At 44.9% G+C, this 17,937-nt stretch overlaps 1 protein-coding gene across 1 annotated transcript in view; it reads right to left on the bottom strand.

Moving 5' to 3' along the window:
- Creb5 (cAMP responsive element binding protein 5) overlaps positions 1-16,892 on the bottom strand; it is a 398,130-nt gene extending 381,238 nt beyond the window's left edge. Inside the window, exon 1 of the mRNA XM_028864134.2 lies at positions 16,807-16,892. The gene's annotated coding sequence lies outside the window, so the exon portion shown is untranslated. The remainder of the gene's footprint in view (positions 1-16,806) is intronic.
- Positions 16,893-17,937: the final 1,045 nt, after the last annotated feature.

Raw genomic sequence — 17,937 nt, 5'->3', positions numbered from 1 at the left:
ACAGCACTAAAGAGTCTCCTAGGCCGGCTTGCCTCCCTCCCCCCATCCCCCACCCCACCCTATCACCACCACCACCACCACCACACCACCACCTCCACCCCCACCCCCCACCCCCGCTGCCCACAGCAAGCACTGGTGGCAGAAAATTATGCTAGTGGAAGAAAATTCAGGACAATAACATGCAAGTGTCTGTTTAATCAATTCACTCAACATGAATGAACTACCTACTCCACGTTCTGGGTAACCATTCACTGCCTACAGAGGCCTGGGAGGAAAAATCTAACCTGAGAGATTCAGCAGGCATCGATATTGAGCTCAAAATCTAAGGGAAGGAATTTACTGCAAACAAAAAAATAAGTCTAATAAAATACATATTTTTTAATGCATAGGAAGCCAGGTGTGGTCGTACACACCTGTTGTCTCAGAACTTGAGAGGTAGAAGCAGGAGGATCACAATGCCAGTTTGGCCTTCCTAGTGAGTTCAAGGACAGCCTGGACTATGTGAACCCTTGTGTGTATAAACAAGTCAACAATCAGAACAGAGCAATAAAGAACTAAGTATGTATCAGATGTTCACTTGGGAGATCAGAAAATAATGATGGTTGATGGCCTTGAAGAGGAGTGCTTCTCTAAGTAGTTGGCGGGGTATGGGGGTGTGTGTGTGCATTGCATCTGGAGGGTGCTGAAGGAGGGTACCAAATGTTACAGGGGAGGGGTTGGTTTGAATATAGCAAATGTCATCCAACACAAACCACAGCTTACCATAACCCTGGTTTGAATCTGGGAAGAGGCCACAGGGATGAATCTAGGCTAGCCCACTGCTGTGGATATTGCTCTATATAAATAAAGCACTGATTGGCCAGTGACCAGGCAGCAAGTATTGGCGGGACAAAAAGAGAGGAGAATTGAGGAAGGAGGGAGGAAAGAGAGACCGCCTGGAGCCGCTGCCAGGACAAGGAAGATGTAAAGTACCGGTAAGCCAAGAGCCACAGGGCAAAGTACAGATTAATAGAAATGGGCTAAATATAAGAGTGAGAGCTAGACAATGATAGGCCTGAGCTAATGGCCAAGCAGTTTAAATAATGTAAGCTTCTGTGTGTTTATTTTATAAGTGGGCTCTGGAACTGGTGGGACTTGGTGGCAGGAGCTGGAGAGAAATTCTCCAGCAACAGCCCACAATCCTTAAAACAGGATACTTCTGATGAGGGAGTCGAGACATACTGAGCCACTCATTGGGAAGATTCATCTGGTACCCAGAATGGAAAAAAAAAATACTCAGGAACCAGACACAACTGGTTCCAGGCCCCAACTTGTCCATTTACTGGTTTTGTTACATAGTGTAAGCTCCTTGACTGAGGAGTCTCACTTTCTTCATCTATGAAATGGGTCATTCTGGTTCTTTGATAGGTTTGTTGCAAAGAAGGTTGACATGGTAGATGGAATGAGAAAGCTTGTTCAGGGAAGACTTGATTAAATAACCCCATTCCCCTGAATTCTCAGTGAATAAGAGGAGCAGAGAGAGAGAGAGAGAGAGAGAGAGAGAGAGAGAGAGAGAGAGAGAGACAGAGAGAGAGAGAGAGAGAGAGAGAGAGAGAGAGAGAGAGAGAGAGAGAGAGAGAGAGAGGATAGAAGGTAAAAGGACAAGGTGGGTGAAGACTTGGTAATGACATATTCGTGTCTTCCAAGGAAAGAGGCAACATCACTGATGTAAAAGGAGGTGGGGATGCAGAGGACAGGAGCAGCCACCACTGAAGTGGGTGTGGCAAGAAGTGAACGGAGAAGAGGAGGATTGTGTGAAGAATTAAGGAACCACCAGGCCACTTAGCAGGAAATGTCCAGGGTGCCATGCATGGATTGGACCCACATGACACAAAGGATGAGATTGTTGGTAGTCAGCCCTTCCTGTTACTGAGGTCGGTAATGACTTTACCAACATTTCTCTGCTCCTCTTCTTGATGTATTCATGTCAAAATAAAAGAAGTACTAATGCCAAAACATCCTACTTAGGATGCAGGCCAACTGAATTGAGCATCCTATATTTTCCTCCAGGATGGGTTGTCATTCTTTAACAAGTTTATTGAGAAATCACTCATAAGTCATGAAATTCACTGATACGCTTTAGTGCATACTCCAATGGCCTTAAAATTCACAACTGTGTGCAACCATCACGATTGCCCCAGAACACCTTCATGAACCCCTAAAGAAACCCTGTATCCCTTATATGTCACCCATAATCTCCCAAGCCCTCCTCAGCCGTGGGCAACCAGTACCCCACTTCCTATAATCAAGGGGTGTCCATTTTGGGCATTTCACCATTTTTATCTTTTTATTTCTGGGGATCAAACTCAGAGCCTCAAATACAGTAGGCAATTACTCTATCAATGAAACACATGCCCAACTCTAGGGGTTTTAACTGTCATTTATCCTTTGTCCTGATGTGATTTTGAAATGCAGCATTTGATCTTCCTCCTACGGTGGGAAACAGGTGGTGCCTACACACTGTGAATTGTCCATCTACAACTAGAAAATCCGAATTTTTTTCTTCTCCTCCTGAGACATCTATGGTCAGTCTGATATATATGAGTGTATTTATGAAAACTGGTGGCTTTTGTCCTTATCAGTAACTGTTAGCATTGAAAAAAAACAATAATTGTTAAGAGTAATAAACTATCATAGGATGAAACTCCTTCTTCACAAGGTGAAAGCTTGGGGTTGCCTTTTCACAAATCCTGGAGACAAATTCAAGGACAAAATAAAGACAGTAGCAAGTTTCTCAAGCTTTGTCCTTAACTTCTAAGATGTGGACTCCGATCTCTTAACAACTTGTTCCAAGACTTTCTGGGAGACAGAAGAAGTTTATTTTTAGCACACTCAAAGAATTGGTGACAACCAGCATCGCTCCCAATGCCCCCCTCATGGGTTTGGGCTCTTCTTCCAGGCACACTTGCTGTGATTTCAAGTATGTGTGCAGCACACAGGCCAAGAGAAAGGATAAAGAGAAGAGAAATGCCAGAAGGAAGGGAAGGAATTATAGTAACATGTGCATGTGCATTGTCCAGGACTCCACGTACCCTTTAAGCACTGTGCATTTTGGCTTCTTTACCCATGAGCTGGGAAGGGAAATACCACGCTGCAGTTTCCACCATGCAGTAGTATGTCACACTAATAAGATTTACATTAAGTTACTTTAAAAGTCCTAAAAATGGGAGACTTTACTGGCTGAGCCAGTAAAGGCTGTTGCCAAGCCTGAATGAGATAAGTTAGATTCCCTGGAACCCACAAGGTAGAAGGAGAACACTGACTCCCACAAATTGTCTTCTGACCCCAACTCTTGCCCTGTGTTACCACACCTGCATAAACACACACACACACACACACACACACACACACACACACACAAATAATTAGTAAATAGGGCAAATTCCAAAGTCTTAATAGTGGCTGCTTGGGCATAGGTTCTTGGGTAAACAGACAGTTGATCTCACAAAGAAGCATTTAGATACTGATAGTTCTAACTACTGTTAAATAGTCATTCTTGATTCTATATATTAGCATATGTTCATTAACTCATTATGACTTTAACTCAACAGCCATTTTTTTTTAATATACATGAGAGACTGGCCCCATGGTACCAAGACTCCCTGCAAACACCCAAATCCTCAGATGCTCATGTCCTGTATATACAATGGCACAGCATGTGTACACAGCCTATGGATTTCCTTATATTCTTTGTCTCTAGACTACTCATAATGCTTAACACAAAGTAAATGCTACGCAAGCCATTGTAAGACTCCCGTGATCCTCAGTTTTCTGTTCCTATGACAAAATACCCAAAGCAAACAACTTAAAATAAGAAAGGCAGAGCCAGGCAGATTTCTGTGAGATCGAGGCCCGCCTGGGCTACAGAGTGAGTTCCAGGAAAGGCACAAAGCTACACAGAGAAACCCTGTTTGGAAGAGAGAGAGAGAGAGAGAGAGAGAGAGAGAGAGAGAGAGAGAGAGAGAGAGAGAGAGGCTGTGCTTTGCCTCCTAGTTGCAGAGACTTCAGTCCTAGGTCAGTTGGTTCCTGTGCTTTGGGGCCCGAGGTGGGACACTTCATCATGGTTTGTAGCATGCGGCAGAGCAAAGCTGTTTATGTGATGGTGCTCCTCCCAATGACCTAACATCCCTCTCCTAGGCCCCTCTTCTTAAAGTGTCCATTATCCCCTAACACTATCCAGGATGGGGTCGTGCTTTTAATCCATGGCCTTTGGGTGACATTCAAGATCCAAATCATAACAATGTTTTGTTTGTTTGTTTGTTTTTTCAGAAATGTCCACATGTTTGATACTGATGCACATTTTTTCAAATATGTCTGAACCTCTTGGGGTTAAATGAATATGAAGAGAAAGAACCCACTGTACATGTAATATATTCACACACACACATGGTTGGACCTCATGAAGCTGCTCATATTTGATCACAGCAGTTTCAGGTTAAAATATTCCTGTGACTAGAGTGTTAGGAAGACCCTAAAGTGTCACTGAGCCCAGAGGTTTTAACTTTAGAGCCCGTGACTTCTAGAACCGCAAGGTTTCTTCTGAGCAGGTGCCAGTGAGCCATGTTCCTGAAACTGGCTGTGGGCTCTACTTGAGTATTTAAAGGTCAGCAATTGCCAACTTCCCCTCTGCAGTTCCCACTGCCTTCCGAAGTCGGGAAACGGCGCTCATCACGCACACGGTGCCCTTTGGGTCCCACACCAGCCTGTGCCCTGTCCTTCCCCTGGCAAACACTCCAGTTCACTGTGCCCTTCCACACAGGCTCAGCTTTCAGAACTTTCAATTTCCGCACTGTCCCGGGAGAATCTTCTCACACGTCAGTGTCCCTCTGAGGAATGAGGTTCTGGTCCCCATCATAACCCACAAAGCCACCACAGCTGACTTCCCTTATTGATCCTGGTGCTAAGAAAAGCAACCAAGTAAACCCAAACAAAAGTGACCAATCAAGGAGAAAGGTTGTTTTCCGAAGTAAGTCACTGAGCTCTCAATACACAGGGCATACCCTGATCCAAGCCAGTCTCCAGAAAGGAGGCATTTGGTGCTGTGTCTAACTCTTGGATGCTTAGATCTCCTGCATTTCCAAATTGTATCACACACACACACACACACACACACACACACACACACAAGCTCTGCATTAGTCTGAAATGGCAAAAATTCTCTTTAGATTTTTTTTTTTTTTACCTTCCTGTTAAAACACCAAAGCCACTACACCTAGCATGAACCAAATGTTCTTTACATTCTGTTACCATATGTATGTGACAGGCACAAACAAACTTTGTCCCCCTCTTGTATAACTGAGGTCAAATATATATAATGCAACCCTAAGCATTTTTAAGTGTACTGTTCCACCAGTTTCAATGATATTCTCAAAAGCTTCTATTTTTTAAATATACATAAAAACTAAAACTAATCAAAAGAATATAAGACTTCCCAAACAGAATTTTTCAAATACATGTTAAATATTAAATCTAAATCACTCACACAACTCACTCTTACAGCCTTCCTTTTAAAGATACAGGAGTTTTGTGCTTTAAAGAAAAAAAAAAGGTATTTCTTTCCTGGAAAGAATAAAAATGAAGCCAGTGTTTAAGGGTTAAACTGTCTGCCTTAAAATGTTCCTTCCAGAGGGCATATTGAGTTATGGTTTTTTTTTTTCTTCCTGGTTTTTGTAAATGTACATGAAAAAAAAAATGTAACAGTGTACTTATCTCCCAGCACTGCCTCCACCCAAGCAGCAGACATTGCTGTTTGGGTTTTTTAATGTTTTGAATGGCTTGGGGATTAGCATGGGTATTTAGCAAAAAGTACAACTTCAAATTATACGCTGCTTCATGGTGCCAAAATTCCGTGCACCGTCAACCCTATGACGTCTATGGAGCCCAGCACCAAGAATGGTGGTTGTTAGTCATCTGGCGTTGTGAATGAGAATATGAAATTGTAAACAGTGTGTGCTAAAGCAGGCTGCCTTTAAGAAGGAGGATGTTTTCAATATGATCTTAATTCTTTTAGTGTAGCAATATCTTTTCATCAACAGTATGTACCTAACCCAACATTACAAGTAGACTTGTTCTAATAGGTGGGACAATTTTATTCACAGGCATCCTAACAAAAGACGATGGTACCTGGCATGATGGCGTAGGCTTGTAGTCCCAGTGCTTGGGGGAAGGGGATGTTGAAGTGGGGGAATCTGAGTTCAAGGAAGTTTTAAGGCCAGCCTGGGCTATGCACCGAGACCTTGTCCCAGATAAACAAAACAGAAACAAAGGCAAACAGATGATAAGTGTATTCACAAGCAAGTATATGCCCTAGTAACATGTTAGTCCTCGATATCTAAGAATTTTATTTACATATAGTTTTTATATAAGCATAAACTCTCTCTCTCTCTCTCTCTCACACACACACACACACACACACACACACACATACACACACACACACACACACACACACACACACACACACACACACGGGGAGACAGAGAGAGGGGGAGGGAGGGGAGGAGGGAGGGAGGGAGGGAGAGAGAGAGAGAGAGCAAAGTTGTTTTAACTTTTAACATAATGCTTAAAAAAGGATATAGGATAATTGCCCCCTGGCATTGATCACAAATACCAGTGTTGATTACAATGTATACCTCGCCCCTTAATGATACAGGCATACCAAGACCCCCATGGCCACACCCTGACTACTGACATTATTAAGTGAACACAAAACTCAGATCTCAAAAGCAGGCGGCTCCAGACCAAGTGTGAAGATGGCACATGGTGAGAGCTGAAGTGTTTATTAAGCATAGTTAGGGAACCAGACCAGAGTCTGTCTTACTCAATGGATAGCTAGTGACCTTTACCTTCCGTCTGCCAAACAGTTGAGAGACTGGCATCCTTAATCTCAACGTCTGTACACACACACACACACACACACACACACACACACACACACACACTTCTGTCAATCACAAAGTAGCCTGAGAGAAGGTTTGCCCTAGAAACTAACCCAAACACAGGTTTGCAGCAGATATTTCACTGCAACTTTTAGGACAGATCCCATGTTAGGAAGTTAGTATACATTTATGTATTTGTTAATCATTCCAGGTACATACAGCCGGAAGCTAGGGAGTTTATAAGCACAGAAACCATTAAAGCTCAAACTGAGAAACTGTCAAAATTACTCTGGCTGGCCTGCAGGTATGGAGCTTCACTGGTTTTTGGCCATTGCCATTGTTCTTGTCTTTATAATAAGACTGCAGGCCATCCAGAGTAAGGCTTATGTTTAGGTGATATGACGCACACAACTCTAAGGTCTTTTCTTGTTCTGATCACCCATGCAAACGATGAGCAGAGAAGTGATTGCCTTCTCAATTTCTCAGTGTCTCCGTCAATAAAACAGGGTGGAAGCTATGTGTTTATAATTAGAGGCTGAATTTTTCCAATGGCTTCAAGAAACATTTCAAAAGCAGGTGATCCAAAAGACATGAATTTGGATATCAACAGCTCTGCAGGAGATGAGGAAAGGGAGTCCCAGTGAAGAAATGACTCAGGAAGTTGGAAATGCAGAGGTTCTCAGCAACGTAAAGTCACAAGGGATGGATAACGGGGTCTTTCCTCCTCCCCACAGGCAATGCTGCTTGTGGAATCCACAAGACAGAAGTGTGAAGAGCTTGAGGGTTCTTATTTTTAATCTTTGCATCCTATAGTGGATGCATGTACTGAAATCGTATAAAAACACACGGGTGTGAAAATACACACAGCTATATATTATCAGATGTTCCAGTGTTTGTAGAGAAATACTGAGTCTTAAAATATTTTCGAGGGTGACAAATAGGATGAATGCCTTCAGACTGGGAGATGATAATTAATATCTCGCCCTGAGTGACTTTGGCCTAGGCAATAACACAAAGCTTGTTAAAGGCTTGAAGAGAAGAAACTCTAAGGGATCCAGATGTCTCCAGTGAAGTAAGATTTTCCCTCCCAAAACAGCTACAGGCAAGTAGTACCAGGGACAGGAAAGCAAGCTGGCAAAATAAGTAAACTGTGGGGATCTTGAACTTCTCCCAAATGCAGGCTCTCTGAGAGTGGCAAGTAAAGAAATCTTAAAGCTAAGGAATTTGGGAAAGTACATTGTTCTCTACAGGTTCAGGTCTTATATATAACAGAGCTCACGTCCGGCCCTTAGAATCATCTCTAAATGAGTCATTTTATAGAGTTTCATTTTCATCCACCGTGTTTCCACGTTAATTTTCCCATTTACTTGTTTGTTCATTTATTTTGTGTGTTTATGGATGTGCACATGCTACCGCATGCATGTGGAAGTCCACCTGCAAAATGGGTTCTTTCCTTCTATTGCATGCACTCTGGGGGTCGAACTCAGGCAGTCAGGACTGGTGATAAGCCCCTTGACTGACTGAGCCATCTCAACATCCCCTAATTATGTTTTCTTAAGTTCGTTTTGTAAAGTGGGGCATTCCTGTATCCACTGCTCGCTGCCCCCAGACACTGAATGAGGACTTCCTTACAGTCTCTTTCCTTAAGTAGAATCATGGAATCTTACAGAGGATTCTTAATTCTTTAATCTTCAGTCAGAACTCAGGCTCTCTAGTTTAACTGCACATTAGGAACTCTTGAGGGTCTTTATACACACACAGAGGCCCAGTCCCACCCCAAGTCAATCAAGCAGGAATAGCCTAGAGGAAGCCTGTGGGTTTTTTGTTTTGTTTTGTTTTTGTTTTTTGTATGTGTCATAGGTGGGTCCCTTGGGCTGCCATGATTTAGAGCTATGTGCAGACTTCCATTGTCTGACACGGTAGTCACTGGCCACAAGTAGTCTATTGAGCACTTGACATGTGGTTATCCAAAATTGATATGGTAAAATACATCCCAGACTTCAAAGGCTTAATACCAAAAAAAAAAAAAATGTAAACTATTGCATTGATATACTGGTTATATGTTAAAATTTGAAATGATAATATTTGAGATATACTGGGCCAAATGGTTATTAAAACGAACTCCTTTCTTTTAAATGTGGCTTCTCTACACATCACACAACATCAGTTGCCTTCCCTACTGGAATGCCCTCCTTTAGCTAGCTCTTTGAACATAAATGAGGAAAGTGGCTGGATTAGGAAGCACAAACCTGAATCTTAGTACGTGGGAAACTGAGGCATGAGAATCTGGAGTTGGAGATCAACTCGGGCTTCACAGTGAGTCCCTGTCTCAAAGTAGAGGAAAGAGAGGCAGCACAATCCAATAAATTGGGTGCAACTTGGGGGGCTTTCTAGCCTCACTTTGCCTGTGGCTCCAGGAATGATGGATAGGACCGGTGACTGCCAAATGGTTTTCTCTATTTTGTCTCACTAATTGTTTCTTCAAAGTTCAGATATGAAAGCTGAGTCACCTACCGAAAAAGAGCCCGCTCTCTGTTGCGTACGCATTTGTGATGTAGCATTGTGGGCCTACTCCTGAGTGAGGAGTAGTCTGAAAGGATGGATATAAAAAAGAAATCTAGCAAAACATTAACGTGAAGTCAATGCAAAGAATGGAGGAAGAGAACTTTTTGCCACATTTCAGCAGAGAAATGACCCTGGACCTGGGGGTACAGCTCAGTGGTAAAAGGTGCCTGCTTACCATTCATGGGGCCCCCAGAAGAAAGAAAAGACCAGACTAGACCAGACCAGACTAGACCAGACAGGCCAGACCTACTGACAGCGGAGGTTGTCAGCATCCTGAGAGCTGCTTTTGACTCAGAGCTCACAACACTCTTGTTTTCCACTCTGACGAGTCACGGTGTTGTCCTTGCAGCGAGGCCAGCCGGGTTCTTCCTAACGTGTCACAGCTCAGTACCCTGGTGGAAATGGACTTTATCCCCCGTGCCTTCTGCTCTCTGGGTTGCAAAAGTTGAAACCCGAGCTTTAGACGCCAGGCTTACTCAAAGAGAAAAATCCAGTTTTGATAAAGTGGCATGGTCCTACCAAATTGGCCAAATGGAAATTAAAGGTCTGTCTTCTAATAGTCAGCTAATTTAAATAAAAAACAAAGATTCTTGTTGTTATTACTGTGGCCCGTTTTCCCACTTGGGAAGCCAGCAGAGAGAGTTGCATAAAATTAGCCAAAATGTGTTACATTTGGGAAATCATGCCTGCAACATAGGGGCTCCTCGGTGTAATAAAAGAATGAAAGAGGCCTGGATTCTGATGCAAAATGCAAAGGGCTGGAAAGGAGAGGCGCGGGTCAAGCCAAGCGACACACACAGTGCATGCATTCAGGTTTTTCTGTTTAGATACTCCTGTTCTCCAATCCAATGGCAGCAGAGCCTAACTCAGAAAGAAAATGCCCACGGCTCTGGAGTCCTCTGCACTGCTAAATTATTCCTGTGAGTTATAAGTAGTCAAGTCTTGCCAATGAAACCCAAAGAGCATGCTTCCAGACAACTCACGTTGCACAGAATGGTATTTACCTCCAAACTTACTCCTAAGCTGACTCGGAAAACATAATGTACTGCAGATGGGTGCCCAGCAAAAATAAATGAGCCAGAGTGAACCGAGCACTGGATCTGTTCACCAGAATGATAATTAATATAAACTTTAAGGCTTTTCTCAGACCCTGACCTTAAAGATAATGAAGACAAGAAAAAAATGGCATTGTTTCACTCTCTGAGATGGCCTTTTCAACCATTTTAGTTCTATCCAGTGTGTATTCTCAAATGAAATCTCAATAGTATAGTTTTGTAAGGCTTAATATCATCACGAAGAAGACCTTAAGGTTAAAAAAAATCAATTTCAAATGTCAGTATTAGGAAAATCAGCATTTCACACATATACATATGTGAATATAGACTAGAAACTACAGTTTGTCTGGTCAAGCAGTCAAGTCAGTTTTAAAAACTTATCTTTGAAAGGTTGTCAGTGACAAGGCTTGAAAAGAAGGAAGTTTCCAAAGCCTTGGCTTCTGCTGTACAGGTCCCTGACAGGGGCATGTAAGCAGCCTGCCTGGCAGGAAGAGAATTCTGAACTGAAAGCAGGGACCAGACATTCAGACGTGGTTCCCACTCTCTGGCGTGGACCTTGGATAAGCTAAGGACTACAACTAGGCTGCAGAGTGTCCTCTACTCACTGGAGAGGCTGACCAGGATGCTCTTTCCTGGCTCCAGCATCTATATACAGCTACTGGTTTCTACCCACCATCGAAGACTCTAGGCTGAGTAAAAGGGACATGGTAGTTTTCCATTCTTGTTCATTTGGGGGGCAGAGATTAGAAATGTGAACCTTAGGGGAATAGAAGAAATCAATTTAAATATTCCATTTCAAATCAGTGCATTTATTCATTTTCAGATTAAAAAGGGGAGGAGACCATAGATTGAACTTGTAGGAAAAGTAAACTGGCACCTCATGTCACATCACAGACATTCAGCAATTTTCCCTGAACTCTGAGAATTCTTTGAAAGTCCCAGAAACTTTTCTCACAGATTTTCCTGGTGTTTTTGTAAGAGTGCTATCACTATTTGGAAAATCCTAAGAAGCCTTCTATCTTCCTGAAAACTCTCCTATGTTGAATTCCTCATTTGTGGTTCTCAGATATAGAACTAATACTAAGAAGTATTTTAAAAATATTGCTTTTCTTTATTACTAAATCTAATAATTCTGTAGTAAAAACATTACATGAAGTCATCTTTTAAGTACCAGCCTTCCTACATAAAGCACTGTGACAAAATTGTTCATTTAGTTCACAAATAGTGGCAGGAAGAGGTTCTTTGGGAGGTTTTATCTCCCAGACTTAAATATTCAAGGCTACTGCCCTCTGTTAGTCTCCTTATCTCAATGGTATCATTTTTCTTAAACAGAATTTGAAAATAGTCCTCAATTTAGAGGTTTAAGCACTAATTTATAAAACCCTTAGTTGATTCCCATAACACAGCGGCAGTCAAACTGGACAAGGTAATGAATTGACTGAGATCATTGTCCGGCTTCATCCAAGAAAGAAGCCTCTAAAAAAAAGAGATCTTAAATTGCCTTAGAAATCCAATTTGCAAGCAGCAAACGCAGCATATAGATGGGAAACACCAGCCTTGATCACATTAATTTTGTGACTAACAGCATTGCTTTGAAAGGGAAAAGAAAAAAATGAATAAAATAATAAGACCACTCAAATCCTAAGTTCAGTCTAAGAGCACAACCAGAAAGAAGCAAAGCAACCGCACAGATAAAGTTCACATCTGGAAGATGCAGGGACCATCAGACTCCATCAAAACAATGTCCCACTGAAGACGAACACGCCGATGATTTATCATTCCTAGGCAGTAAACCACAGCGGGAAATGGGGAGATTAGGACTGTGACATCAGTTCAGAGGGCAGTGGGGGAACTCTGAAGGGTCTGGAGCATGCAGGTGTGAGAAACTGGCAGATAGTTATAATAGAAATATTCTGCAACTGAAAAGCTATACAGGAAAAATGTCTAACAGTCTACCATTTACTTCACCTCCTATTCAAAAGCTGAAACATCAAAGCATGATAGAAATAAAGGCATGGATTCCTTTTTTTTTTTTCAGGGTCAGTCTAATAAGCTGCCTGCCTGACTGCTCAGTATAAAAGGCCAGTAAGTTCACAACTGACTTCTGCCTGACAGGTAATTCAGCCATTTACATTTTTAAAAAATAATCTGACTTGGAGATACTATCAGTTGAATAAATGTATTTACTCTGAGTAGAGTTGAAAATAAAAATTGATACAAAAATAAGGAATTAAAATAACAAATTTATATAAAATGATGCGAGCAACAGAAATGAGGGAAAAAATATACGAGAAGGCAATGAGTTATCTTTGAGTTTTCAAACTAAAGTCAAACTGATATTTAACCAACAGCGCCTTTCTTTGGGGGAGCCTGCATCTAAGTTTGAGTGCGGAAGTGAATTTTGCTTTGCTGTGTTTTCTCTTTAGTCTTTAGGTTTCTTTTCAAAGAAAGCCTCCTTGCTAAAACTCAAATACTCATTAAAGTGACTCCTGAAAGCTTTCTGAAAGAGGATTTCTTTTACCTGACACCTTGCTTACTGTTCTTCATAGCTTCCCTAAAGCAGTTCACAGGTGCGAGAACATATTTTAATCCAGAAATGAAGGTCACACACACACACACACACACACACACACACCCTTACACAAAACCCTACCAGTCTCAGGAACCTAACAAAAACCACATACAAATGCAAAATAAGAAGCCATTTCCAAGTCCTATCTGTGAAACTAAAAGGCTGATCTCACTGATATGAAGTGCTCTCGCTGCCCACAGACGTGAGCGTGCTCTTACCATGGCTGGCAGAGTAAAACCTCCACGCCGTGTTGCCTCCTGTAGTCACCAGATCAAAAAATTTCCCTTTTTTCTTGGAACTTCTTTTGACCAGCAAGATCAGAAAGGAAACAAATCTCTGGGTACTTGCCTCAGTATTTCAGACCAGAAGACTGTGATCTAGCCCTTAGCTGAAAGGAGAACAGACCTGCAACTTCAGTCACTCCGCAGCTCAGAGGTAGCTGCTCATGGACTCTGGTACCCTCTCCCCCCCCCCTCCTGCTTTACGTTTCTTTTAGTAATGAGACTAATTTTTCCAGTAGCCTTCAACTCCCTAGATTTAACTGACATGGAAAATGTGACTAAAAACTTGTCGAACTGTCTAGCCTCCAATCCTGCACAGAATGAACTTTGTTGTGTTGGAGAACACCTCGCAAGCAGCTACATGCTCAGTTTCTCCTCACTGTACTCCTGCAGCACAGAACAGCAAATAGCAGTGCGCCATCTAGTTAGCAAAGTGCAATCTCCATCCCCAAAGGGGGGACACCTTCCAACCCTGGGAGCTAAGCTTGTCAGGGTTCAGCAACTCTAAAGGTCCAATTGTTTATTTAAATAAAAAAAAAATATCGCGACTGGGATAATCCACATCTAGTGGATATGGGAAAATTTAGGTTATAATGGCACTACAAACTTTTACATCTAACTTTGATTTACAAGATAAAAGCAAGTTTTAAATTAAAAGGGCTTTCTGTTAATAGAGCTTATTATTCTGAAGACGGGAATGATTTTCTTCCAAAGTTGTCCCTGGGTGCACGCCTATTATCTGTGCTTTCCCCCGTCCACTAATGAGCATTTATCTAAAGAGCCTGTTAATCCTCTGATGTGTGCTTCTGGTCAGAGGTAACAGTTTGAATAAAACCACTAATCACTGATCACTAAATCACTGATCATTAATCACACTCTCCAGGGCCCATGACCCGGCCATTTTTCCCTTAGGTCTTCTGCATCACAAACAAGAAGTTGAACATTTTCAATGCCCGTGCATGGCATAGGGAGTTATACTATTTCATCTCTAGATGTGAATAAATAATAAATACCGCCACAAACTTGAGGAAGGGGTGTCAATCAGTCCCCAGTCAGGAGTTCACAAAGCTCTGCAGCTAGAGCAGGCTGGAGAAAGGAGATCTAATTATAACAAAACATGTGTTCTTCAAGCAATGCCACCTATTTAGAACATAAAATGTCCTTTATTTAGCTTCCCCCATCTCCACCAAATCAAAGAGTGCCCAAGTCCCTGGTCCCCTTCCAGCCAAAAGCTTGTGCCTGAGTTTGTTTATTCCCTCTATCATCCTTCACTCACCCCCAGAAGTTTTCGCTCTCTGTCCCCTCATCAAGTCACACACAGTGCTGTTGTCGCGGCTAGTGTTGATTTAAAGGGCAAGTGGGGAAGATTCTAACTCAGTTCTGTAAATTGGGCATTTAATTTCCTCTGCAGACACAGAAACTCAAGGCTGAGAACAAGAAAGTACCACACGCAGCAACGTATTGTATGGTGCTTTCAGCTCTCAGACCCATCCCCTCACTTTGGAAATTAAACGTCTAATCTAGATCCTTTCCGCTAAACCTGATTTAGTCAGCTCGGCTCGTTCATCTTTCCCTTAGGGCTGCGCGGTTCCCGGGACTCTGGGCTCTTAGCTTGTGGGTGTGTTGCTTTCCTAAGTCGCCGCAGGGACACGGTATTAACATATAAGGCCTCTAAACCTTTCCAGGGGTTTTTCTATCTAGGCTGAGCATTCTCGCCCGGGAAAAGGGGGCCTGGGCAGTGCCTTTCTTAAATAATAGAAAAGGGCAGATTGAGCGATTGAGCGCTCATCAGGTACTGCGCTCAGACACCAGAAGCTCTTCAGCTCACTCCTGGGACAGCATTCCCCCTGAGGGAAACTGTAAAAGGAGGGGGCAGGCCAGTGATAACGAGGTGGGCGGAGGAGAGATGGAGGAGGAGGGGTCGGGGAAGAGAGGGCAATAATGGTGTCCAGGGAACCCTCAATTGCGCAGGGGGGGGGGGGGGGGGCGAAAGCAGAGTTGCTTTGTCAGCATTCTGAGCCCCTGAACCCTTGAGTATCTGAAGCCCTTAATCAAACACTTACTGGCCTGCAGAATGACGTAATGGACCTGTAGCCAGCCTTTATTCTTTGACACATGTCAGGGAGAGGGAAAAATAAAAAAGCAAACAAGCTTTGCAGACTCTGACAACGAAATGTACAAGCAGCCCACTCCAGTTCCCAGCCTTGAACCAGCATCAAGTGGGGGCGGCACTCGTTCAGGGAAAGTGGAAGCGTTTTCTACTAGACACCTCCTGGAAATAAATCTCTGACACCCCCCCCCCCAAAAAAAGCGGGATATAGGTGATATAGTTCCTTTAAAGTAGTGGAGTTGGGGAGGGGGAGGAGATTCTCTCGGCTCTTTCTTGTCTCGACCCTCTAAGAACTTTGTGAAAAGTTGAAGGCAGGCTCCATCGCAGGGTGCTGAGAACCGCCTGTGCACTGCGCGGCTCGGGGGCCCCAGCTGTCATTTGGGGCGGCAGCCCGGAAGAGGGACGGAGGCGGGAGGCGGCTGCAGGCGTGAAGGCCAGGGGGCCTGGAGCACTCTCGAGCTGGAGCGCCTGGAGCGAAAGTCAAGTGCCCTTCAAGGGCAACCGCCCCTCCCCGGGCGCGCGCCCACCAGCTACAGCCGGCAGCTGGTCTCAGAGGTGGCAGCGGCCGCTCGCTCGGCACCCGGGGGGGAGCGAGCCCCCTGCTCACTCGCCTGGCCGCCCCTAGGTGACCCGGCGTCTTTGCCGCACCGGTTGGAAGTTTGCAAACTTTCTCCGGGGTTCCGCTGCATCACTGAGAAACTGGGGACGCGGGGGAGGCTCCTGGTTCGTAGTCTCTGTTGCTGCTGCCGCCACTGCTGCTGCTGCCGCCGCCGCCGCCGCCGCCGCCGCCGCTTGACCACACTTCTGGAGGGTTCCGCACCTTGCCAGGGCTCTGGAGGCAAACATACACCCCCGATTCATAACTGTTCCCCGTGTCAGGGAAACTCACGCGCGCTCCCATACACGCACGCACACTGGGTCGGACACGGCGCTGGCTCCACTCAGCATCCCTCCAGTCGCACGGCGCAGCAACCACCGAGACGCGCTCCCAGATGGACACGGCGTGGGGTCTCTGGGTGGCTACAGGACACAGCACAACTCCACAGTCCGCCAGCAATTGGGGCCGGACTTCCCTCTGATCCGCCAAAGTGTTTACAAACACAAATCAAGGGGAAAAAAATGCATCGCATCCTCCCTACTCCTTGCCCTGTGACCTGCCCATTGGACCAAGTAACCTCGCGGCTGCAGTGGAGAACCAACCCCTGCAAACAAGGACGCTCCCGAGTCGGCTCGCGCGGCAAGTGCAGCGAAAGTGGCTAAATGCAAAAGCCCCAGAAGTGGCCGCGCCGTATTTTTAGGAACTTACCAAACAAGTGTGGAGAAGGCAAGAGCCGAGCCCGGGTGAAGGGACCACGTTGGACTGAGCAAAGATTACAATACATTCTATTTAGAGTGCATTACATCACCCCCCCGGTGACGTCACGTGGGATTCCTGAACTTCTAAATCATTGCGGTCCGCTGGGGAAGGAGGAAAGAGGGGCGGGGCCCGCACGCCGAGGGGGCGGCCCCCGTCCCCGCCCCGCCCAGACCCCGCCCCTCGAGCGGACCTTGGTGCACGCGGCGGCGGCGGCGGCGGCGCCCGCGACCGCGCAAGCAACAGCTTGCACAGCCCAGCCCCGAGTAACACGGCTCCCCCGACATTAGTAGTGTGAGTCAGCTTGGAAACAATCCTGATGGTTTCAGACAGGACCACGCAGGAGACACGGACACGAGCTCTCCAGCAAGGAGTGCCTGTAGGGTCGGAAAGGAGTAAGATTTGGGGTGAGAGCAGAGGTGACAATTGGATGCTGAAGGGAGGGGAGAGACTTTTGCATTTATAAATGAAGGACGCTCCCCACCACCCCCAGGAGATACCCAGCTCCTTTGCCTGCGACAACTGTGACCTCATTGCAGTGCTCTGCATGCTGGCTTCTCAGCATTGTATCTACACTTCGCCGCATCACTCTCAAGGGCATAACTTCTTTCTTGGGCACACTCACTCGGGCTACACACAGCCCCCAACCTTCCCTAGACCCTTAAGGTGCGTGTGCGCGGAGCTCTGAGACAGTCGCTACTGAAGGCGAAAGGTGAATCTCAGCCAAGAGCCAAGTGATGAGCCGGATTTAGACTCCGCGTCAGCGCCGGAAGGGCCCTGGCCATTGCTTCCAGATCCTTGGTTACTGGCCCAAGCTCACCGTCTGGGAAGCAGCCGAGTCAGGGCTAGAATACAGAATCTAGGGCCAGGTCTGCAGCAGGAAAGGAAGACTGCTGTTTTCGGCGTAGGCCAGTCGCCACCACCATCACCTTCCTCATCTCCGCCAAGGGCTAGGTTTCCCTTTGGAAGCTCTCCCTTTGGGGAGCATTGAAAGCCCGTTCAACATGACCATTGTCATCCTGCAACAGCTCACATTTTACTAAGCACTTGAAGCCACGCCATGTTCATGTCCTTCTTCCTCAT

The sequence above is a fragment of the Peromyscus leucopus genome, chromosome 3 (assembly GCF_004664715.2).
Source record: "Peromyscus leucopus breed LL Stock chromosome 3, UCI_PerLeu_2.1, whole genome shotgun sequence".
In the NCBI taxonomy this organism is placed as follows: domain Eukaryota; kingdom Metazoa; phylum Chordata; class Mammalia; order Rodentia; family Cricetidae; genus Peromyscus; species Peromyscus leucopus.
The sequence above is the reverse complement of the archived record's forward strand: the minus strand, read 5'-3'. Positions and strand labels throughout refer to the sequence as shown.